The following is a 23,661-nucleotide window of genomic DNA, read 5'->3' as shown; positions in this document are numbered from 1 at the left end:
GATAAAATGTACAGGATAACCTAGGGTAAATCACAATGATAGCTTTCTTGTTTGTAGATTTTTCTTTCTACTACATTTTTTAATTGGCTTAATATTTAATGATTAATAGAGTTACACCTCAAAGTGTATGGTATTTTCCTTCTTAATGCTCATATTTGTGTTTTGTCTGTTATTCTTTTCACACTCCTAGGTTCACCAGATACTTTTATTTGAACTTTTCTTGCAGATTTGCCATGAATAAACATAAAGGTAGGACAATGGCCTGCTATTTTTACCATAATCCTAAGAGTCCAGTGGTGTAGCTCAGTAATAGAGTGCTTGCTCAGCATGAGAGATGCCCTGGGTCAGATCCCTAGCACTGCCCGCCCCCCGCCCCCCAAAAAAATACAGACACATAAATAATAAATAAAAATAAAAAAATTCAAGATCTGTAACTTGCTGTAATAAAACTGTCATGGAAAAAAAAAGAAAACAAAACCTCAGCCTATATTTTCTGTGTGTTGGTACTGCCTTTTGCTAATTGTATAAAGTCACTTAAGCACTGTCCTTAGTTAAACCTTCCCTTTTCATAAATGATTGTTCAGGCAGGCTCAGGCTGAATAGAAGTGAAAGTGTGTTGATATATACTGCTTAGCATTAGAAAAGGCTGTGGCAATAAAGCAACTTTCAAAGATTTAGACAACTTTTAGCTAAAGATCAAATCCTGCAGAAAGAAGAGTAGGATGTGGTTGTTGTTGAACTAGGTGGCTTCCTGATTTCAAAGTCAGAATGTCCAGCAGGTGATTTCAAAACATATTTTACTTAAGTGAACCTCCACCAGCCAGCACAGGGAGTTTTTGTAGTCTTAGTTCAGGCTTGGGAGGAAGATTGGATTCAGGTATGAGCCTTAACTCTGAGGGCTTTGCATACTCTAGAACTCTACTTAGCATTATCTTAATTGTGGTTGATTAGGTTACAGAACAACCTGGCAAAATAATGGAGGGCAGGACCCAGCAAGAATTCCAACCAATGGCCCAGTGGCTCGGGTCATAGTTCAGGGTTTACCTTTTGCAGACATGCTGGGTTGTGTAGAGATGACATGGATAGGTGTAAATTCCACCTCTGTGAGACATGTCCTTGCAGAGAGACTCAGCTGCTGCTCAGCCCACTGTCTCTTTCAAGAGTAGCTTGGAACACTAGGACCATCAAACCTGTACATGGGCCAGGTACTGTTGCGCACACCTGTAATCCCAGAGGCTTGGGAAGCTGAGACAAGAGGATCACAAATTCAAAGCCAGTCTCAGCAACTTGGCAAGGTCCTAAGCAACTTAGTGACACCCTGTCTCAAAATAAAAAATTTAAAAAGGGCTGTAGATGTGACTCAGTGGTTGGGCATCCCTGGTATAAAAACAAAAACAAAAACAAAACCCTGTACATGGGAAGTCAATCCTGTGGCAGTGGAGAAAGAAAAGGCAGAAAAAATAAGGTGGCAAATGATAGGGAACATAAAATATGAAGATTATAGTCATCTGTTACACCATTATATTTTACTGTTTCAACTGATGCTTTAGGAATATACATTTAAGCAGAATTCTTATATGTACTTTTTGCCTGAATTTTTTAAAAAGGTTTGGACAAAGAGGAGGCTAATTCTATTTTAAATATTACATGCTGCTTTTTTTATTGCATATTTTATGGTTTTCTCTAACCTAACCACAGAAAAAAAAAGTATAGTTTATAGAGACACACAATGTTGTAATAAAAGAGCACAATAAGGTAATGTAGTAGAAGATGTTAAACACTGAAAAGAAGCATATAACCCTGTCTTTTAAAATCAAAATGGAACAAGTTGATAAAGAAATATACATTCTGTTATTAGCCTGTACACAGAATGGACTAGAGGGAAATAATGTTTCATTTTTCTCACAGGACAAACTGCAAAATCATTTTGATCTTTTAGTTCAAGAGTGAATGCACTTTAGAGATGATATTTGGTTTGTGAAGGTTTAAGTCCTTTGGGTTTTGATTTAAATTTTTCAAAAGGACACATGTCACAGTAATAGAGTGACGGATCCTCCATCTTAAAAGAGGGTAACATTTTTCCCTTCATTTTAGAGGAATTTTACATGCTCTCTCCTTCCTTCCCCTCTTTTTGAATGGCTCAGACTGAACTAGATTTTTTTTTTTTAATTTTTTATTGTGGGTTGTTCAAAACATTACAAATTTCTTGACATATCATATTCCACACTTTGATTCAAGTGGGTTATGAACTCCCACCTTCACCCCATACACAGATTGCAGAATCACATCAGTTACACATCCATTGATTTACATATTGCCATACTAGTGTCTGTTGTGCTCCGCTGCCTTTCCCATCCTCCCCCCTCCCCCCTCCCCACCTCTCCCCTCCCCTCCCCTCCTCTCTCTCTACCCCCTCCACTGTATAACCCTGAGGGTCTCCTTCCATTACCATGCAATTTCCCTTCTCTCTCCCTTTCCCTCCCACCTCTCATCCCTGTTAAATGTTAATCTTCTTCTCCTGCTCTTCGTCCCTACTCTGATCTTAGTTACTCTCCTTATATCAAAGAAGACATTTGGCATTTGTTTTTTAGGGATTGGCTAGCTTCACTTAGCATAATCTGCTCTAATGCCATCCATTTCCCTGTAAATTCTATGATTTTGTCATTTTTTAATGCAGAGTAATACTCCATTGTGTATAAATGCCACATTTTTTTTTTATCCATTCATCTATTGAAGGGCATCTAGGTTGGTTCCACAGTCTTGCTATTGTGAACTGTGCTGCTATGAACATCGATGTAGCAGTGTCCCTGTAGCATGCTCTTTTTAGGTCTTTAGGGAATAGACCAAGAAGGGGAATAGCTGGGTCAAATGGTGGCTCCATTCCCAGCTTTCCAAGAAATCTCCATACTGCTTTCCAAATTGGCTGCACCAATCTGCAGTCCCACCAGCAATGTACAAGTGTACCCTTTTCCCCACATCCTCGCCAGCACTTGTTGTTGTTTGACTTCCTAATGGCTGCCAATCTTACTGGAGTGAGATGGTATCTTAGGGTGGTTTTGATTTGCATTTCTCTGACAGCTAGAGATGTTGAGCATTTTTTCATGTACTTGTTGATTGACTGTATGTCCTCCTCTGAGAAGTGTCTGTTCAGATCCTTGGCCCATTTGTTGATTGGGTTGTTTGTTCTCTTATTGTCTAATTTTTTGAGTTCTTTGTATACTCTGGATATTAGGGCTCTATCTGAAGTGTGAGGAGTAAAGATTTGTTCCCAGGGTGTAGGCTCCCTATTTACCTCTCTTATTGTTTCTTTTGCTGAGAAAAAACATTTTAGTTTGAGTAAGTCCCATTTGTTGATTCTAGTTATTAACTTTTGTGCTATGGGTGTCCTATTGAGGAATTTGGAGCCCGACCCCACCGTATGTAGATCGTAGCCAACTTTTTCTTCTATCAGACGGCGCGTCTCTGATTTGATATCAAGCTCCTTGATCCATTTTGAATTCACTTTTGTGCATGGCGAGAGAAAGGGATTCAGTTTCATTTTGTTGCATATGGATTTCCAGTTTTCCCAGCACCATTTGTTGAAGATGCTATCCTTCCTCCATTGCATGCTTTTAGCCCCTTTATCAAATATAAGATAGTTGTAGTTTTGTGGATTGGTTTCTGTGTCCTCTATTCTGTACCATTGGTCCACCCGCCTGTTTTGGTACCAGTACCATGCTGTTTTTGTTACTATTGCTCTGTAGTATAGTTTGAAGTCTGGTATCGCTATACCGCCTGATTCACACTTCCTGCTTAGCATTGTTTTTGCTATTCTGGGTCTTTTATTTTTCCATATGAATTTCATGATTGCTTTCTCTATTTCTACAAGAAATGCCGTTGGGATTTTGATTGGCATTGCATTAAACCTATAGAGAACTTTTGGTAATATCGCCATTTTGATGATGTTAGTTCTGCCTATCCATGAACAGGGTATATTTTTCCATCTTCTAAGATCTTCTTCTATTTCTCTCTTTAGGGTTCTGTAGTTTTCATTGTATAAGTCTTTCACCTCTTTTGTTAGGTTGATTCCCAAGTATTTTATTTTTTTTGAAGATATTTTGAATGGAGTGGTTGTCCTCATTTCCATTTCAGAGGATTTGTCGCTGATATACAGGAATGCCTTTGATTTATGCGTGTTGATTTTATATCCTGCCACTTTGCTGAATTCATTTATTAGCTCTAATAGTTTCTTTGTAGAGCCTTTTGGGTCTGCTAGGTATAGAATCATATCATCTGCAAATAGTGATAATTTAAGTTCTTCTTTTCCTATTTTTATGCCTTTAATTTCTTTCGTCTGTGTAATTGCTCTGGCCAGTGTTTCGAGAACTATGTTGAACAGAAGTGGAGAGAGAGGGCATCCCTGTCTTGTTCTAGATTTTAGAGGGAATGCCTTCAGTTTTTCTCCATTCAGAATGATGCTAGCCTGAGGCTTAGCATAGATTGCTTTTACAATATTGAGGTATGTTCCTGTTATCCCTAGTTTTTCTAGAGTTTTGAACATAAAGGGATGCTGTACTTTGTCGAATGCTTTTTCTGCATCTATCGAGATGATCATATGGTTCTTATTTTTAAGTCTATTGATGTGGTGAATAACATTTATTGATTTCCGTATATTGAACCAGCCTTGCATCCCAGGGATGAATCCTACTTGATCATGGTGCACAATTTTTTTGATATGTTTTTGTATCTGATTCGCCAGAATTTTATTGAGGATTTTTGCATCTAGGTTCATTAGAGATATTGGTCTGTAGTTTTCTTTCTTTGAAGTGTCTTTGTCTGGTTTAGGTATCAGGGTGATGTTGGCCTCATAGAATGAATTTGGAAGTTCTCCCTCTTTTTCTATTTCCTGAAGTAGCTTGAAAAGTATTGGTATTAGTTCTTCTTTAAAGGTTTTGTAAAATTCTGCTGTATACCCATCCGGTCCTGGGCTTTTCTTAGTTGGTAGTCTTTTTATGGTTTCTTCGATTTCCTCAATTGATATTGGTCTGTTTAGGTTTTCTATATCCTCCTGACTCAATCTGGGCAGATCATATGACTTAAGAAATTTATCGATGCCTTCACTATCTTCTAATTTATTGGAGTATAAGGATTCAAAATAGTTTTTGATTATCTTCTGTATTTCTGAAGTGTCTGTTGTGATATTGCCTTTTTCATCCCATATGCTAGTAATTTGAGTTCTCTCTCTTCTTCTCTTTGCTAGCATCGCTAAGGGTCTGTCGATATTGTTTATGTTTTCAAAGAACCAACTTTTAGTTGTGTCAATTTTTTCAATTGTTTCTTTTGTTTCGATTTCATTAATTTCAGCTCTGATTTTAATTATTTCTTGCCTTCTACTTCTTTTGCTGTTGTTTTGCTCTTCTTTTTCAAGGATTTTGAGATGAAGTATGAGATCATTTATTTGTTGGTTTTTTCTTTTTTTAAGGAATGAACTCCAAGCAATGAATTTTCCTCTTAGAACTGCTTTCAATGTGTCCCATAGATTCCGATATGTTGTGTCTGTGTTTTCATTTATCTCTAAGAATTTTTTAATTTCCTCCTTGATGTCTTCTATAACCCATTGATCATTCAGTAACCTATTGTTCATTCTCCAAGTGATGTATGCTTTTTCCTTCCTTCTTTTATCGTTGATTTTCAGTTTCATTCCATTATGATCAGATAAGATGCATGGTATTATCTCTACTCCTTTATATTGTCTAAGAGTTGCCCTGTGACATAATATATGATCTATTTTTGAGAAGGATCCATGTGCTGCTGAGAAAAAAGTGTAACTGCTTGATGTTGGGTGGTATACTCTATATATGTCAATTAAGTCTAGGTTATTAATTGTGTTATTGAGTTCTATAGTTTCCTTATTCAACTTTTGTTTGGAAGATCTCTGCTGTGGCCAGAGAGGTGTGTTGAAGTCTCCCATGATTATGGTATGGTGGTCTATTAGACTCTTGAACTTGAGAAGAGTTTGTTTGACGAACATAGCTGCACCATTGTTTGGGGCATAAATATTTATGATTGTTATGTCTTGTTGGTGTATGGTTCCCTTAAGCAGTATGTAGTGTCCCTCTTTATCCCTTTTGATTAACTTTGGCTTGAAATCTATTTTATTTGATATGAGTATGCACACTCCTGCTTGTTTCCAAAGTCCATATGAGTGATATGATTTTTCCCAACCTTTCACCTTCAGCCTATGTATGTCTTTTCCTATCAAATGCATCTCCTGTAGGCAGCATATTATTGGGTCTTGTTTTGTGATCCATTCTACTAGCCTGTGTCTCTTAATTGGTGAGTTTAAGCCATTAACATTTAGGGTTATTATTGAGATATGGGTTGTTCTTCCAGCCATATTTGTTTATTTCTGTTACTAAACATGGTTTGTTTTCCTCTTTGATTATTTCCCCCCCCTTTACTGTCCTACCTCCCACTGTTGCTTTTCATTGTTATTTTCCATTTCCTCTTCCTGTAATGCTTTGGCGAGGATGTTTTGAAGAGATGGTTTTCTAGCTGCAAATTCTTTAAACTTTTGTTTATCGTGGAAGGTTTTAATTTCATCTTCCATCCTGAAGCTTAATTTCGCTGGATACACAATTCTTGGTTGGAACCCATTTTCTTTCAGTGTTTGAAATATGTTATTCCAGGATCTTCTAGCTTTCAGAGTCTGTGTTGAAAGATCAGCTGTTATCCTGATTGGCTTACCCCTAAATGTAATCTGCTTCCTTTCTCTTGTAGCTTTTAAAATTCTCTCCTTATTCTGTATGTTGGGCATCTTCATTATAATGTGTCTAGGTGTGGATCTCTTATGATTTTGCACATTCGGCGTCCTATAGGCTTCTAGGATTTGGGATTCTGTCTCATTCTTCAAGTCTGGGAAGTTTTCTCGTATTATTTCATTGAATAGACTGCTCATTCCTTTGGTTTGGAGCTCTGTACCTTCCTGTATCCCAATGACTCTTAAGTTTGGTCTCTTAATGTTATCCCATATTTCTTGGATGTTCTGCTCATGGTTTCTTAACAGTCTTGCTGAGCTGTCTATGTTCTTTTCCAGTTGAAATACTTTGTCTTCATTGTCTGATGTTCTATCTTCTAAGTGTTCTACTCTGCTGGTAGTATTCTCCATTGAGTTTTTAAGTTGGTTTATTGCTTCCTGCATTTCTAGGATTTCTGTTTGTTTGTTTTTTATAACCTCTATCTCCCTGTATAGTTGATCCTTTGCTTCCTGGATTTGTTTGCGTAATTCATTGTCGAAGTGATCTTTCATTGTCTGATTTTGCTGTCTGATGTCTTCCTTGATACTCCAGATCATCTGAAGCATGTATATCCTGAATTCTTTATCTGACATTCCATCTGCTGCAGCTTTTACCTCTTCTAAAGTTGCGTTGACCTGCATTGCTTGTGGTCCTTTCTTTCCTTGTCTTTTCATACTGCTTGCGTATCTTTCCTGCAGGCGCGGGTGGCGGCTCTGCTCTCTCCTTATTCCAATTGGGGTGTCGTGGCTACCACGCCGGCAGGTCACTGGGCCTGTTCTGGGCGCTGGCGGCGGCTCTGTTCTGCCCAGTTATGAAGCTTGAGCATCTTCAGTGCAACTCCTTAAAAAGATACTGAAGGAAGGAAAGGGGATTGAACAAACACTGGATACTCATTCCAAGTAGCCGTTGCTTTGGTTGCCCGGCAAGGGGAATGAAATGCTGCCATTCGCATAGGATACCAACATGGCCTGAACTAGATTTTTTAAAAAATAAAATACATTAAACACAATGAAACATGTAGAATTATAATACCATAATGTATTCATTACACAGCTTTTATTTTGATTTAACTTCTTCATAATTTTTTGGACTTTAGTAAATAAAACAAATGAATAATTACAAAGTTGAAGTGCCTGATATTCCTTTCCAACTGTTTACCACCCCTTTGCCCAGAAAACTTAATATCTATCATTCTCTTCACATTTGATTGTAGATATATAACTATGTGAGAAAAATATAAAATATCTGTTGTAGATCTCTGCAAATTTTTCCCAGTCATAAGGATAGTATACTGCAGGTATACTTGTGAAATTGATTTAGTCACTAGTATGTATTATACCCACTTTGCTTAACTGCCTTTTGGTAAATAAAATTCTTTTTGTTCTCTTTAGGCACATATGTGATTATACTCTAGCCAGGGTTAGAATTTTCAAGCTAGTGTATGAACATGTCCAGTTTTAGTGGTTTCACCAAACTATTTTTCAAAGCTATTGTACTGTTATACTTTCACCAGCACTGTATGACTGTCCTTGCCAACTCTTGATTTTTTCAGAGTTGTTAACTTCTGCCAACCCCAAGGAAATAAATTGGATCTCACTGTAGTTTGTATTTAACTTTCTGTGATGCCCTGTCCTTTCCTCTTTTTCCCCCTTACTTTACTGGCCTAACAAAACCACTAGTGCATGTAAAAGCACTTGAGTTAACTTTGTTTTGTTTTTGTTTTAAAAGGGAATGTTTCCATGAAATTTGACAATTTACTGTACGTGTTTGGTAGCCACCTTTTTTTAAAGGAAATTAATTCTCTTCTAAGTCTAAATTGCTAAACTATCATGAAAGTTATTTAAAAAATTATGTTAAAAGTTATAGCCAGGCATAGTGGTACATGCCTGTAATCCCAATGGCTTGGGAGGCTGAGGCAAGAGCCAGCTTTAGCAATGGCAAGGTGCTAAGCAACTCAATGAAACCTTGTCTCTAAACAAAATATACACACAAAAAATAGGACCGGAGTATATAACTTGGTTGTTGAATGCCCCTGAGTTCAATCCCTGGTACCCCACACCCCAAAAAAGTTATAAAACATGTTTTCCATATCTTATGACAAATGACTTTCTTCCTCTCCTTAAATTTTTTGAAATGGTTAATTATATTAGCACATTTTTTTTTTTTTTTTTTTTTTTTTTTTTTTAATTTTTTATTGTGGGTTGTTCAAAACATTACAAATTTCTTGACATATCATATTCCACACTTTGATTCTAGTGGGTTATGAACTCCCACCTTCACCCCATACACAGATTGCAGATTCACATCAGTTACACATCCATTGATTTACAAATTGCCATACTAGTGTCTGTTGTGCTCCGCTGCCTTTCCCATCATCCACCCTCCCCCCTCCCCCCCTCTCCCCTCCCCTCCCCTCCTCTCTCTCTACCCCCTCCACTGTATAACCCTGAGGGTCTCCTTCCATTACCGTGCAATTTACCTTCTCTCTCCCTTTCCCTCCCACCTCTCATCCCTGTTAAATGTTAATCTTCTTCTCCTGTTCTTCGTCCCTACTCTGTTCTTAGTTACTTTCCTTATATCAAAGAAGACATTTGGCATTTGTTTTTTAGGGATTGGCTAGCTTCACTTAGCATAATCTGCTCTAATGCCATCCATTTCCCTGTAAATTCTATGATTTTGTCATTTTTTAATGCAGAGTAATACTCCATTGTGTATAAATGCCACATTTTTTTTATCCATTCGTCTATTGAAGGGCATCTAGGTTGGTTCCACAGTCTTGCTATTGTGAACTGTGCTGCTATGAACATCGATGTAGCAGTGTCCCTGTAGCATGCTCTTTTTAGGTCTTTAGGGAATAGACCAAGAAGGGGAATAGCTGGGTCAAATGGTGGCTCCATTCCCAGCTTTCCAAGAAATCTCCATACTGCTTTCCAAATTGGCTGCACCAATCTGCAGTCCCACCAGCAATGTACAAGTGTACCCTTTTCCCCACATCCTCGCCAGCACTTGTTGTTGTTTGACTTCCTAATGGCTGCCAATCTTACTGGAGTGAGATGGTATCTTAGGGTGGTTTTGATTTGCATTTCTCTGACAGCTAGAGATGTTGAGCATTTTTTCACGTACTTGTTGATTGACTGTATGTCCTCCTCTGTGAAGTGTCTGTTCAGGTCCTTGGCCCATTTGTTGATTGGGTTGTTTGTTCTCTTATTGTCTAATTTTTTGAGTTCTTTGTATACTCTGGATATTAGGGCTCTATCTGAAGTGTGAGGAGTAAAGATTTGTTCCCAGGATGTAGGCTCCCTATTTACCTCTCTTATTGTTTCTTTTGCTGAGAAAAAACTTCTTAGTTTGAGTAAGTCCCATTTGTTGATTCTAGTTATTAACTTTTGTGCTATGGGTGTCCTATTGAGGAATTTGGAGCCCGACCCCACTGACTGTAGATCGTAGCCAACTTTTTCTTCTATCAGACGGCGCGTCTCTGATTTGATATCAAGTTCCTTGATCCATTTTGAATTCACTTTTGTGCATGGCGAGAGAAAGGGATTCAGTTTCATTTTGTTGCATATGGATTTCCAGTTTTCCCAGCACCATTTGTTGAAGATGCTATCCTTCCTCCATTGCATGCTTTTAGCCCCTTTATCAAATATAAGATAGTTGTAGTTTTGTGGATTGGTTTCTGTGTCCTCTATTCTGTACCATTGGTCCACACGCCTGTTTTGGTACCAGTACCATGCTGTTTTTGTTACTATTGCTCTGTAGTATAGTTTGAAGTCTGGTATCGCTATACCGCCTGATTCACACTTCTTGCTTAGCATTGTTTTTGCTATTCTGGGTCTTTTATTTTTCCATATGAATTTCATGATTGCTTTCTCTATTTCTACAAGAAATGCCATTGGGATTTTGATTGGCATTGCATTAAACCTATAGAGAACTTTTGGTAATATCGCCATTTTGATGATGTTAGTTCTGCCTATCCATGAACAGGGTATATTTTTCCATCTTCTAAGATCTTCTTCTATTTCTCTCTTTAGGGTTCTGTAGTTTTCATTGTATAAGTCTTTCACCTCTTTTGTTAGGTTGATTCCCAAGTATTTTATTTTTTTTGAAGATATTTTGAATGGAATGGTTGCCCTCATTTCCATTTCAGAGGATTTGTCGCTGATATACAGGAATGCCTTTGATTTATGCGTGTTGATTTTAAATCCTGCCACTTTGCTGAATTCATTTATTAGCTCTAATAGTTTCTTTGTAGAGCCTTTTGGGTCTGCTAGATATAGAATCATATCATCTGCAAATAGTGATAATTTAATTTCTTCTTTTCCTATTTTTATGCCTTTAATTTCTTTCGTCTGTCTAATTGCTCTGGCCAGTGTTTCGAGAACTATGTTGAAGAGAAGTGGAGAGAGAGGGCATCCCTGTCTTGTTCCAGATTTTAGAGGGAATGCCTTCAGTTTTTCTCCATTCAGAATAATGCTAGCCTGAGGCTTAGCATAGATTGCTTTTACAATATTGAGGTATGTTCCTGTTATCCCTAGTTTTTCTAGAGTTTTGAACATAAAGGGATGCTGTACTTTGTCAAATGCTTTTTCCGCATCTATCGAGATGATCATATGGTTCTTATTTTTAAGTCTATTGATGTGGTGAATAACATTTATTGATTTCCGTATATTGAACCAGCCTTGCATCCCAGGGATGAATCCTACTTGATCATGGTGTACAATTTTTTTTATATGTTTTTGTATCCGATTCGCCAGAATTTTATTGAGGATTTTTGCATCTAGGTTCATTAGAGATATTGGTCTGTAGTTTTCTTTCTTTGAAGTGTCTTTGTCTGGTTTAGGTATCAGGGTGATGTTGGCCTCATAGAATGAATTTGGAAGTTCTCCCTCCTTTTCTATTTCCTGAAGTAGCTTGAAAAGTATTGGTATTAGTTCTTCTTTAAAGGTTTTGTAAAATTCTGCTGTATACCCATCGGGACCTGGGCTTTTCTTAGTTGGTAGTCTTTTGATGGTTTCTTCTATCTCCTCAATTGATATTGGTCTGTTTAGGTTTTCTATATCCTCCTGACTCAATCTGGGCAGATCATATGACTTAAGAAATTTATCTATGCCTTCACTATCTTCTAATTTATTGGAGTATAAGGATTCAAAATAGTTTTTGATTATCTTCTGTATTTCTGAAGTGTCTGTTGTGATATTGCCTTTTTCATCCCGTATGCTAGTAATTTGAGTTCTCTCTCTTCTTCTCTTCACTAGCATCGCTAAGGGTCTGTCGATTTTGTTTATTTTTTCAAAGAACCAACTTTTAGTTTTGTCAATTTTTTCAATTGTTTCTTTTGTTTCGATTTCATTAATTTCAGCTCTGATTTTAATTATTTCTTGCCTTCTACTTCTTTTGCTGTTGTTTTGCTCTTCTTTTTCAAGGATTTTGAGATGAAGTATGAGATCATTTATTTGTTGGTTTTTTCTTTTTTTAAGGAATGAACTCCAAGCAATGAATTTTCCTCTTAGAACTGCTTTCAATGTGTCCCATAGATTCCGATATGTTGTGTCTGTGTTTTCATTTATCTCTAAGAATTTTTTAATTTCCTCCTTGATGTCTTCTATAACCCATTGATCATTCAGTAACCTATTGTTCATTCTCCAATTGATGTATGCTTTTTCCTTCCTTCTTTTATCGTTGATTTTCAGTTTCATTCCATTATGATCAGATAAGATGCATGGTAATATCTCTACTCCTTTATATTGTCTAAGAGTTGCCCTGTGACATAATATATGATCTATTTTTGAGAAGGATCCATGTGCTGCTGAGAAAAAAGTGTAACTGCTTGATGTTGGGTGGTATACTCTATATATGTCAATTAGGTCTAGGTTATTAATAGTGTTATTGAGTTCTATAGTTTCCTTATTCAACTTTTGTTTGGAAGATCTGTCCAGTGGCGAGAGAGGTGTGTTGAAGTCTCCCATGATTATGGTGTGGTGGTCTATTAGACTCTTGAACTTGAGAAGAGTTTGTTTGACGAACATAGCTGCACCATTGTTTGGGGCATAAATATTTATGATTGTTATGTCTTGTTGGTGTATGGTTCCCTTAAGCAGTATGTAGTGTCCCTCTTTATCTCTTTTGATTAACTTTGGCTTGAAATCTATTTTATTTGATATGAGTATGGACACGCCTGCTTGTTTCCGAAGTCCATATGAGTGATATGATTTTTCCCAACCTTTCACCTTCAGCCTATGTATGTCTTTTCCTATCAAATGCGTCTCCTGTAGGCAGCATATTGTTGGGTCTTGTTTTGTGATCCATTCTACTAGCCTGTGTCTCTTAATTGGTGAGTTTAAGCCATTAACATTTAGGGTTATTATTGAGATATGGGTTGTTCTTCCAGCCATATTTGTTTATTTCTGTTACTAAACATTGTTTGTTTTCCTCTTTGATTGTTTCCCCCCCCCCTTTACTGTCCTACCTCCCACTGTTGGTTTTCATTGTTATTTTCCATTTCCTCTTCCTGTAATACTTTGGCTAGGATGTTTTGAAGAGATGGTTTTCTAGCTGCGAATTCTTTAAACTTTTGTTTATCGTGGAAGGTTTTAATTTCATTCTCCATCCTGAAGCTTAATTTCGCTGGATACACAATTCTTGGTTGGAACCCATTATCTTTCAGTGTTTGAAATATGTTATTCCAGGATCTTCTAGCTTTCAGAGTCTGTGTTGAAAGATCAGCTGTTATCCTGATTGGCTTGCCCCTAAATGTAATCTGCTTCCTTTCTCTTGTAGCTTTTAAAATTCTCTCCTTATTCTGTATGTTGGGCATCTTCATTATAATGTGTCTAGGTGTGGATCTCTTATGATTTTGCACATTCGGCGTCCTGTAGGCTTCTAGGATTTGGGATTCTGTCTCATTCTTCAAGTCTGGGAAGTTTTCTTGTATTATTTCATGGAATAGACTGCTCATTCCTTTGGTTTGGAGCTCTGTACCTTCCTGTATCCCAATGACTCTTAAGTTTGGTCTCTTAATGTTATCCCATATTTCTTGGATGTTCTGCTCATGGTTTCTTAACAGTCTTGCTGAGCTGTCTATGTTCTTTTCCAGTTGAAATACTTTGTCTTCATTGTCTGATGTTCTATCTTCTAAGTGTTCTACTCTGTTGGTAGTATTCTCCATTGAGTTTTTAAGTTGGTTTATTGCTTCCTGCATTTCTAGGATTTCTGATTGCTTGTTTTTTATAACCTCTATCTCCCTGTATAGTTGATCCTTTGCTTCCTGGATTTGTTTGCGTAATTCGTTGTCGAAGTGATCTTTCATTGTCTGATTTTGCTGTTTAATGTCTTCCTTGATACTCCAGATCATCTGAAGCATGTATATCCTGAATTCTTTATCTGACATTCCATCTGCTGCAGCTGTTACCTCTTCTAAAGTTGCGTTGACCTGCATTGCTTGTGGTCCTTTCTTTCCTTGTCTTTTCATACTGCTTGCGTATCTTTCCTGCAGGTGCGGGCGGCGGCTCTGCTCTCTCCTTATTCCAATTGGGGTGTCGTGGCTACCACGCCGGCAGGTCACTGGGCCTGTTCTGGGAGCTGGTGGCGGCTCTGTTCTGCCCCTACTCCAATTGGGGTGACGTGTCTGTCATACCAGCAGGCCACTGGGCCTGTCCTGCTGGTCGGTCGCAGATCTGCCCACCTTTCGGGCACGAGTGGAGGCTCTGCTTTGCCCCTACTCCAATTGGGGTGTCGTGACTACCCCGCCTGCAGGATGCTGGGTCTGTTCCTGGCAAGGGAGGCGACTCTGCTCTGTCACTACTCCAATTAGGGTGGTATTTGTACCCCGCCGGCAGGCTCCTGGGCCTGATCCGCAGGTCTGTTGTAGGTCTGCCTACCTTGAAGGCGCGGGCGGCGGATCTGCCCTGCCCCTCCTACCACGCCTGCGGACCCCTGGGCCTGATCTGCAGGTTGATCACTGGTCTGCTCACCCTGCGGGCACGGGTGGCGGTTCCGCTCCACCCCCACTCCAATTGGGGTCACGTGACCACCACACCGGCAGGGCCTGATCCGGGCGTGGGATAAGGATCTGCTCTGCCCCTACTCGAGTTGGGGTGACGTGTGTACCACACTGGCAGGCCACTGGGCCTGACCCGCCAGGCTGTCACAGGTCTGTTTACCTTGCAAGCGCGAAGGGCGGCTCTGCCCTGCCCCTCCTACCACGCCCATGTACTACTGGGTCGTGGGTCTGCCCACCTGGCGGGTTTGGGTGGCGGCTCCGCTCCGCCCCCTCTCCAATTGGGGTCACGCGGTCACCACGCTGGCGAGCCGCTGGGCCTGCTCCGGGGGCTGGCGGCGGCCCGGCTCCTTCCCTCTGGCTCGAGGACAAATTGAGGAGACTCGGGTGACTGAGCCTCACCCCCCTTACCAGGAGACCAACTGCTTATGTCACCGCTGGTATTGATGAAGATCTCTCCTCCACCGCTTTCTGCTGACATCAGATCTCTGCCATGTTGGTATCCTATGCGAATGGCAGCATTTCGTTCCCCTTGCCAGGCAACCCAAGCAATGGGTGAGTCCTGACCTGCCCTCAGCAGGACCCGGACCGAGACACAGTTTCCGCGGGCTCCCAGCCCCGGTCCAGGGAAGTTCCGGGAGCCGGAACTCGGCCGCTCCGTGCTCGGTGTAAGCTCCTATAAGTGTAGGCTCCAAGAAGCAGCCCCCGCGGGCTCAGTTCCGGGAGCCGGAATTCGGCCGCCTAGTGTTTGGTGTATGCTCTGATAGTAGCAGGGTCCAAGAAGCAGCCTCCGCGGGCTCCGCAGCCCTGAGCCAGGGCGGTTCCGGGACGGTTCCGGGAGCCGGAACTCGGCCGCTCTGTGCTCGGTGTAAGCTCCTACAAGTGTAAGCTCCAAGAAGCAGTCCCCGCGGGCTCAGTTCCGGGAGCCGGAACTCGGCCTCTTGGTGTTTCGTGTTTGCTCTGATATTAGCAGGGTCCAAGAAGCAGCCTCCGCAGGCTCCGCAGCCCGGAGCTAGGGCGGTTCCGGGACGGCTCCGGGAGTCGGGACTCGGCCGCCCCGCGCTCCGTGTTCACTCCGATAAGATCAGATTTTAAGAAGCCCCCAGGCGCTGAACCCTAGCAATCTGTCTGCAAGCCGCAGGCGAATTGCAGCCTGAAATTACCTGTTCTATGGCTGAATGAGCTGCGGTCAGTCAAAAACAGGTGTGGTGACGTCAGTTTACCAACATGGTGGCTGCTGGCCTCCTCTGTGGTCTGACCGGTGTGGAGAACCGAGATGGACCGCTTCCTTCCCCGTCTCGAACCCAGAATTCAGCCCTGAGTGCGGTGCTTGCGCGTCTGGCAGAAACTGCAGCGCTGTAACCCTGCGTCTCTATCCCAGCGCGCCTTGCAGACTCCAGCCGCGGGGTGATTCGCTGAATAAGCAGTTTTACCCTCCGTGCGACAAACCTCTCGCGTTTGAGTCCCCGTAGCCGATCCTCATGCGATGGAAATCCTTCCTCCAGGTTCCGGCGCACCCCACTATTGCTGGAAATTCCCAACAAGATATCCTTCAGCCGTCCTGACTTGTCACACTCCCACACAGTGAAGCAGCACACGGGGGTAATGCACTCCCCTCGCCGCCATCTTCCCTCCTCGCCATATTAGCACATTTTTAAATGTTAAATTATCTTTGGATTCTGGAATAAACTCTACTTAACATATACATACCCTATGGTTATCTACATATCTCTAGGTTATCTACATATCTACATCTATACACATTGCTGGATTCAATTTACTTGCATTTTATTTAGGAGCTGTCATTTACATTCTTAAATAAGATTGACTGGTGATTTCTCTCTCTCTCTCTCTCTCTCTCTCTCGTAACATGGTTATGTTGGTTTCTTACAAAGGTAACCAAATAAGCTTACAGACACATTTAAGATGGGAGTGGAGACATTGGAGTGAAAGCACATTAAGGGAAGAGAATACCTTTAGACTTTAAACCAAGTGTGCATATTCACCTATTAAGGAATATGAATGGAAAGTATAACTCTTGAACCTGCAGTAGTGGAAAAGGGGGGCCACAATCTGTTCAGCTCAGTTTGGGTTCATTCATTATCTGACACTCCTGGGACCTGTTCTGATTCTTCTGCGAATGTTCATGGTTTCCCTCCTGTGCTGTTATTCTTTTGGAATGATGAGTTCATGATCAGTGAGTCTAACTTGAGAGAATCCTACATGGCTACACTGTGAGGGCTAGGCACATAGACGAGGAAGGGTTATGGGAATATCATGAATTCAGGACCATGGTTTGTATTAATTTCTCCTCTTGTTGAGATCTCAGAATTGAGTCTAATTTTCCATAACAAGCTTTTGTGATTTATGTGTTTGAGGTCATGATTTCTTAAGAGACTCTTTTTATTTTACTTATTTTCTAATTTGGAGGCTAAATTAAAACTGACCTGTTCCCTTTTCTCTGAAGTGCAAAAGGGTAGATTATTGATTTTTCCTGGTATACCCTTCTCTTGATGTGGATATCTTTAAGAGCTCTAGCTTTATGGGTGGATATCACTTCTAATTCATTGCCTCAGTCAAGGCCAAGGGTTTCTGTTTCCTAGTAGTGTTTAAAATCTTGTCCCTAGAGTCTTTGATAATCTGCTACTAGGGCAGCCCATCACATGGTTTGCAGTTTTCTTTTAGCTCAGTGATGTATCTAAAAGTCTATTTTTTATATTGTATCGAGCACATTGTAGGGTTTTTAGTGATTTTTACCATTCTTCCTCTTGGGGACAACACAGAATTCTCTGGAAATTTGGAAAGTGTGATGATGATGATGATGACCACCTGTTCTTAGCCTGGTGGACAAAGGCTATGACAGAGAAAAAGCATTTTCATTGACCTACAATTGCAATGTTTTCCATAGTTGCTTTATGCATATTTATGTTATACTGAGGTTCTTTGTTGCTTTATAAGTGATACTTGATGTACTTTTTCAGATAAGCTTTTTAAAATTTGCATATTCTTCAGCAATTGTAAGGAGTCTAGGTTTAATACCTTTTGGAGTTTATCAGTATTGTTTTGGGCCTCTCTTCTACTTTTAGTGGGAAATCATAATTTTTTGTTTGCTTGTTTCTAACTGGAGACTCTAAGAAGATGAGAAATATTTTTCTTATCTGTAAATTTAATGGTATTTGAATAAATTCTGTGCTACTTTTCTAATCTTTATAGGGGGAGGAAGTATGTCAAGGTCTGATTATTTTGCATTTAAGAACTAGAATTGAAAAGGTTTTAGAGAGCCTTTATAGAGAGTGAGATCTCAGAGGAGTTATGGAACTTGATGAAGACCAAGTTAACTGGTGGGCATCAAAATCTGGAAGAGACCTGGTTAGCAGAGGCCATATATCAGGTCCTCACCCATGTCATCGTTATGCTTTATCAGAAGAGGGAACAGTGTTGGCCTGATTTATACCTTGTTTCTGTTTCTTTCTCCAGGATAGATTAAAACCTCTCTTTTAAGAAGAGTATGTCAGTAGAGTACATATTTATATTCTTACCTGAATACTTACTAACTCACATAGGTATAATTACTAGTCTGTGAATTTATGCCAGGTGTTCCCTTTTCCTCTTGGTTAATGAACATGTCATTGTCTTGCAGGAGATTAGAAGGTGCATCAGATGAACTGAGAGTGGCTCTACTACAGTCAGGTGTATCATTTTGGTGTCCCTTGAAGGCAGGCATCATGCAGTCCATGGTATCACAGAATACTTGGTATTCTGTGAATGCTTATGAATGTGTGAATGAATAAATGAAGTGCACAATGAGGAATGAATAGCCTGTATGCCCCTTCAGAATTTAGGTTTGGCAGAATTGTTATGACTTCCCTCACAGATAGGATGAGGTAGACTTCTTAGATTTGGAACTCTCTTCTCTGTAGAGCAGCCCTTGAGCCCTGCCCCCAGTCATCCTGAGATGTAGTGATTAGAGGACGAACAGGGCTCCATTGTGGATTTTTTGCCATGGAAGACAATTTAATTTTCTATCTTATCTGTATTTTTGTTTCTTGGGCAGGGCAAAATTTGATAACTTCTTATAGCAGAAATTTCTAACTGTAGTAACTTGAATTTTAGAGTAATCTTTTTAAAAAATATTTACTGTGTTTTATTTGAATATATTTTTGTTTTCCCCTAAATTTTTTATAATAAACATTGCTTTTCTAAAGAGAAAAAGAAAATCATTTCTAATCTTTTAACTTTTTTAAATTTTTCTTTTTTAGTTATATATAACAGTAGAATGTATTTTGACATATCCTACCATTTCTAATCTTAACTAGATAAACGATACAAATTTGCCATTTAACACATTGTTCATCCTTTCTCCCTTTTGTATTCTGTTTTTCTCCAGTAATATGAAAAGTCACCCTACTTTATTATTTAATTTGGTGGGTTTTGAATCAGCATATTTTAAATTTATTTTGAAAATTGTCACAGTTTAATATGTTTTGCTTGTTTACCCAGTAATAAAAGAAATTTACATATATTTACATTCTGCTCCCTGAGTTCAAGATCTTATTAGTATCTTTAGTGATTTTTTTGGTCCCAGATTATTATTAATATTTTTATAGGTATAATTTCTTTTAAGGATTATTGTGGATATCTGTTTTATAGTCATGTGAAAACAGTCATATGCCTTGTAGGTTTCCATGCTTGCTGCCAGTGTTTTTGCTCTATTGCACATGTGCTTTTGTTGTTTTGGTTTTTTCTTTACTTTTCTCATGACTTATTTTTATGGGTATTTTCCTTAGGAGCTAAACACATATGATGTTATTTTCTGCACTCTGCATGTCTGGTACTGTTCTTTTTGTCCTCATGTGAAAACATCAGGGTAGATGAATGTGGGGCCTTCCGGATCTCAGACATTTTCTCCACAAAGTAGAGAATATGATTGTGTGGGTCCTGTCCTTAGGAATTCTATATCAAAAGCTTATAGTTGTTCTGTTCTCTCTCTTACATATGTGATTCAGTTGTATTCTATTTAATTGTTTCTCTATACTCCTAATATTTTTTTACCCTGAGATTCCAAAATCATATCAAGCTATATTTTAATTGTTTTTAATTAACTTTGTTTTGTAATTTATATAAACTTAAACCAGGAAGCTGAAGTCTTCTTCCTTAAGCAATAACTTCTCTTTATTTGGAGCTGTGTTTCTTCAGCTCTGCTTTAGTCTTTCTTGGATTCCCAGTAGGACTCAAGTTTTTCCTATGTTCTTATCATCTCTGACCCTCTTTTCTGAGTGCTAGGTGAATTTATTAAGTCTTCTATCTGCCATTTCCATTTTCTGGAATTTTTATATGTTATTGCCTGTGTTGCTGTTTTTAATTCAGAAATTGTTTTTCAATTTGTTCGTGTAGGCACAATGATGACTTTCAAAGATATTCATTACTTAATCCTCAGAACCTCTGAGTAACCTACCTTACATGGCCAAGGGGACTTTTCACATGTGATTCTGTTAAGAGTTTTGAGAAGGGGAGATCAGCCTGGATTATCCAAGTGGGATTAGTGTAATCACAGTGTTTCTTAAGAATGGAAGAGTGAGGCAGCAGAGTCCACACAAGAGTGATGCGCTGAGAGAAACACTTGACTGGAATTACTGGCTTCTGATGGTAGAAGGGGCCATAAACCAAGGAATGAGGGCAGTCTGTAGACATAAGAAAAGAGTCTTCTGTAGAGCCCCTGGAAAGGAACATAGTCTTGCCAGCACCCTGGTTTGATTCCACTTTTTACTTCTGATGTCCAGAACTATAAGAATAAATTTGTATGTTCAGCTGCTAAGTGTATAGCATTTTATTATAGTGGCAATATGAAAGTAATTCAATCTCCATGTAGTTTTTACTGGGATTTTTGTTATCTCAATATGACTAATTTTATTTTTAATTCTAGTACCCTAAGAAAGCACATTAAGAATACAAATCATAAATATTCTATAATTTAATCTTTCTTTTTTCCTCTCTCTTCTTCTTCCATAAGTCTGCTATAGTGGGAGGTGCTGGGTATCGAACCCAGGTACATGTGCATCTGAGGCAAGCATTCTACTGCTTAGCTATATCCCCAGACAAGATTTTAATTCCTAGTACATTTTTCTGTTCCTTGAGTATTCAGTTGGTAATTTTCATGAAATGCAGAGTTCTTACCCAGAATCCTCTTTGTATAGAATTTTAAATCTAAAATAGACTTTATATATCACTTAGTCTGTTTTCCTCATTTCACAGAAGATAAAACTGAGTTTCAAAAAATAATGTTTTATCACTATAATATAGTCTAGTATTTATGGTGTCAGGACTCAGTTTCTTTCTTTCTTACTTTTTTCTTGTACCAGGGATTGAAGGGGCGCTTAACCACTGAACCACATCCCCAGCCCTTTTTTTATATTTTATCTGGAGGTAGGGTCTCATTGAGTTACTTAGGGCCTTGATAAGTTGTTGAGGCTGGCTTTGAACTTGTGATCCTCCTGCCACAGCCTCCCAAGCCTCTGGGATTACAGGTGTGCACCACTGTACCCAGCTCAGCACTCAGTTTATGAGAGAACAAGAATGGGTAGAACTGAGTCACATGTTGTCTGCTGATTTAGAACCTGAAATCCCATTGGGGAAAATCACCAGTTTTAAATATCTTAGCATATTATGGCTCAAAATGATATATATATATATTTTTTTACTTTTTACTTCATTATCCTTAACTGTATAAGTTTAAATAAATAGAAAAAAACCATAGTTTTTATGTTTGGAAAAGGTTAAGAAATTGCACATATCCCTTCTTGATTTAGTAATTGGTTTTCAGAAATTGGAATGCTGTGAAAATCACATCAGCTTGATATTTGACTTAAAAAAACTCTTTGTCCAGAGAAAGTACATGCTTATAGGGGCTAATAGAAAAACACAGTTGTACATTTATATTTATACTTTCCGTATATTCTTTGAAGAAAGAAAACTTGGAAATTATGAACATTTTTGTGGTTGTATTTAATGTATTAATGTAGCTAACATTTCTTTAGCATCAAATCCATCTGACAGTTGCTATTATACAACAATGAAATAGTATTTGTATATTTAATCTTCACTTGAATAGTATTTCTAACCCAGTGGAGGAGGATCAACTGAGAAATCAGTGGAATATAAATTAGAAAATATTTGGCTATAAAGGAGAAACAAAATCAAAACTCAAAGGAGAACCTGAGATTGTGGGGGACCTTTGTTTTTTAAGAGAAGGCACAGCCTTAATCTGGAATGTTCGTAGGAAAGAGTAGTAATGGAGGGAGGAGAAAGGGAAGAAAAAGAGAGGGATGATAATGGGAAAGAAACTGAAGACAAAAGAGAAAGGAAGTAATTGATAGAACAGGCTCTTGAAATGGTAGGAAGCAATGAGATTAGTGCACGTGGGTGGCAAAAGGCACATGTTCTCTATTGTTCCAGAAGAGGGGTGAAAGAGTTGTGTATTAAATGGGTAATTTTTTTTGTGGTGGGGGGGGAAGTGTTCCAATCTGATGGTTTCAATTTACCTCTGGAAACTGTTGATGAAAAGAGGGAGAGTGACTCAAAAGTTTGAGAATATTAGGTAGTTTAGTGATTGTGCAGAATATATAGAGTAATAATTAAGGAGAAACCATATCGTCACATGGCATAGATTACCAGTTGAGGAGAGACATGGTAAACTTGTGCTGGCATCAATCTCTAAATGTGTGAATTTTCTCCAGGCTCTCTCAGAAGCCTTAGGACCTGTGGAAGTTACAACAAACTTGGATTTGTCCAAGACTGGTGTTATTCAAATATATTGTTTTGGAAGCACAGTGCGACAAAGAAGTTATAAAACCCTCTGTTCCCTTTTCTAATAGTTCCAAAATTCATGAAGCTCTAAAATTAAAGCTTTATTGTCACGAGCCATCCATGGGTTGCATGTGGGTCACCGTGCTTGGAAGCCTAGTGGATAGAAATATCTGGTGTCTCTGGGATGACCAGTGGACATTGTCTCTGGTCAATTGCCCAGAGACAGTGTGAATTTCTATCCCACTCTGCCATGGCCCACACAGCACCTGAGATAGGTGTGACGTACCAAGATGTCAATCAACCTGCAGACTGCAAGACATCATGAAGTAAGACTTCACCCTTGAAACCTTATTCCTGCCTTTGATTTACCCCCTTAAATAAACACCAGAGCCATCTTTTCTTTGTCTAGTTCTAGCACCCATGTGGACTAGATCTATCAGGGGCTTTGCTTTTATAAATATATTCCTGAATATTTGTGTTTTGTTATTCATTAATTATTTGAGACTTTAAGTTTTAGTTTTAACTGCCCAATGAGACGTTGGTTATCACCCCCATTAGCTTATAACTCATTTGATAGCAAAACTCTGAAATAATTTACCTGAGGCTATTTATAGCCTTCACTTATCAAATTTAATATATATTCATATGTTTTGCCTCACAAATCAATATGTGTGATTGTGGAGTGCTGCCTCAGCCTCTACTGGGGATGCTATACATGAAATATGCACATATAACTGTTCTTAAAACCAGAAAAATTCTGAATTGTGAAAGACATCTGGCCCCAATTTCTTCAGGAAGGGAGCAATTCGAATTTCACAAGTATTTTCAAAGGGAGTCAGTTCTAGGTGGTTGCAGGGTATGACCATCGCTGTGGGCGGCTGAGCTGTAATAGAAGAAAAGGTCATTAGAAATGAGGTCAAGAAAATGAAAGGCAAGAAAATTAGATTAGCCAGAATAATGACAAGATATAGGGTAGATGGGAACACTATAAGCCAAGCTCTCTGATATCTAATGGGTGAGACACCGTGAAAGGTACATGAGATACTATGAGGAGCAAAACAATGTCCTTACTTTGCCCCTGGATCT

General features: G+C 39.0%; 1 protein-coding gene across 5 annotated transcripts in view; it reads left to right on the top strand.

Moving 5' to 3' along the window:
• The window catches only part of Lpar1 (lysophosphatidic acid receptor 1), a 154,700-nt gene that overhangs the window by 75,958 nt on the left and 55,081 nt on the right, over positions 1–23,661 (top strand). Inside the window, exon 1 of one of the 5 annotated variants that reach the window (XM_058581624.1) lies at positions 191–249. The exons of the other annotated variants lie outside the window; for them this stretch is intronic. The gene's annotated coding sequence lies outside the window, so the exon portion shown is untranslated. Of the gene's footprint in view, positions 1–190; positions 250–23,661 lie in introns of those variants that run through there. 5 annotated transcript variants of the gene reach the window in all.

Source organism: Marmota monax, unplaced genomic scaffold, assembly GCF_021218885.2.
Source record: "Marmota monax isolate L192 unplaced genomic scaffold, Marmota_monax_Labrador192_F-V1.1 WCK01_AAM20220418_F8-fsc00020, whole genome shotgun sequence".
NCBI lineage: Eukaryota > Metazoa > Chordata > Mammalia > Rodentia > Sciuridae > Marmota > Marmota monax.
The sequence above is the reverse complement of the archived record's forward strand: the minus strand, read 5'-3'. Positions and strand labels throughout refer to the sequence as shown.